Genomic DNA, 2,161 nt, shown 5'->3' with positions numbered 1-2,161 from the left:
TTGATACTTTTAAATTAAATGGCTTAGACTTTTTGAACCCCTAAGGAAACTAAGTGCTATGCTGCCTGGCCACTGTTCATCCCCATGAGCTTCACTTCTGGCCCTGGGATTCTGGATGAAATGAGACTGAACAGCCAGCTACCATGGGCCGGGGCTTGAATTTCCTTTTGTTAATGGACCCTACAGCTGCCCAGATGGATCTCACCAGGGAGTGCGTTTCTGCCAGCCCCACAGTCCTGTCTGTCAAGCTTCACTCTCCAAATATATCCGTAGTTTTGCTCTGAAAAAACAGACTTCACCATTTTTCAAGGCAACGGTAATGTGTTCCAGTTCTCAATGCTTCCTGAAAAAAACAGATTTGGGTGATGGACAGAAATACTTTACTATTCATGTGATTTACAGTTGCACCCAAAGCAACTCTCAGGCATAGCTGTGCCATGTGATGCAGTGCTGAGAAACTCTCCTTCCCACTTTGAGAGCCCAGCTGTGTTCAAAGTGGATATAAATAACATGCAAAGGTATGTCTTACGTAGTTTTGCTGAAAAGTGTATCATCCATCTCCTGATCTATTGCTTCATGTTGGTTTTCATTCTCTTCCACTTAACTTCCTGTCTTTTCATCCTGTTCTTTTCCTAGACCAATCCTTGTACCCTGAGCATGGCTGAACCTATTGATTTTTGATTGCATACAGCGGTTCAGTTCAAGACTTCAATCAGCATCTAGATTACACTTGAGCAACACCCCATGGCAACCATGCTTTTCTCTTGGTTTTGAGGACACTGCTATTAGTCACAGTAGTTCTCCAGGAGGTTGTAGGCTGCTCTGTGGTGATTTCAGCTCAGTATCTTTTAATTTCGCATGTGAAATTCATCTCATGAGACTGAGACAAAATGCATTAGTAATGCTTTGGAGCTTGGATTGCATCACACCCCCCCAGCTGGAAGTGTCCTTGTTACTGGTTTACAGGGCTGTACTCTGTGATGCTCCCATTATCTGTGCAGCTATTAAGGAGTTATGAATCCTGAGTTCTGGCATCAGAATGGCACATCCTCCCTAGGGGTGACAGGGAATGGCTAATCTCAGCATTGCCCATCATTTGGTCACAGCTGCTGTTTTCTGACTAGTGAAGAAGGGCTTCTACTTCTGAGGCCAAAAGGAAGATGTTACTGAGTGGTGATTGAATTCCTTTTCTTTCTAAATTTTGACTGTACGACTCTAGACAAGTCTTAGGAAGGTACACAGTTCATTTCATGTCACAACTGGCTTATGCTGTTACTTCCAACACCTAATTGTTTTTATTTTAATTTAGTTTTAAGTGTAAAAGCATATGAATCCAAACCTGTGAAGACCAATGAATAAAATACACGAGTGAAGAAGCTGTGGATAAGGGCCTGAGATAGGTAGCATAAATTGGATTGCTGAGAGGCTTGTTTTTATTGTTGTTAGTCATCTGTTTGCAACTCCTGTGTGATCCTCTAAAACATCAGCCATCAGTCGTGTTTGACAGGGTTTGCTTTGTGTGGTATTCCCCACCCTGAGACCCTCCTATAGAGTGTTTAGCTACAAAAGTTGCTCCGTACCTGCAGTTTCTGTTGGCTGCCTCTGGTTGGTTTTTATTTGGTGGCTTGAGAGGGTGCCTGCCAGCTGTCAGGACACAGGCACAGTTAGCACTCTCTGCATGTCCTCGAGCAGTAACATGAGCCAGCATGCCTGCTGACCTTTTCCAGATGTGGGGTTTTTTTACCAGCCTCCAGTATCTGGGTCGATGGAGTTTGCTTTTGCTGCCTTTTTAGCCCTTTCCAGTCAGGAGCAGATCAACCTGCTGCAGCATTGAGGGGTTATGCCATGGTATGGGCACAGGCAACTCCCAGACCATGTATCCAAGAAGGCCAATGGCATCCTGGCCTGGATCAGGAACAGTGTGGTCAGCAGGACCAGGGAGGTGATTCTGCCCTGTACTCAGTGCTGGTGAGGCCACACCTTGAGTACTGTGTGCAGTTCTGGGCCCCTCAGTTCAGGAAGGATATTGAGGTGCTGGAGCAGGTCCAGAGAAGAGCAACGAGGCTGGTGAAGGGACTGGAGCACAAGTGCTATGAGGAGAGGCTGAGGGAGCTGGGGTTGTTCAGCCTGGAGAAGAGGAGGTTCAGGGGAGACCTTATCA

Source organism: Acanthisitta chloris, unplaced genomic scaffold, assembly GCF_000695815.1.
Source record: "Acanthisitta chloris isolate BGI_N310 unplaced genomic scaffold, ASM69581v1 scaffold32266, whole genome shotgun sequence".
Taxonomy (NCBI): domain Eukaryota; kingdom Metazoa; phylum Chordata; class Aves; order Passeriformes; family Acanthisittidae; genus Acanthisitta; species Acanthisitta chloris.
The sequence above is the reverse complement of the archived record's forward strand: the minus strand, read 5'-3'. Positions refer to the sequence as shown.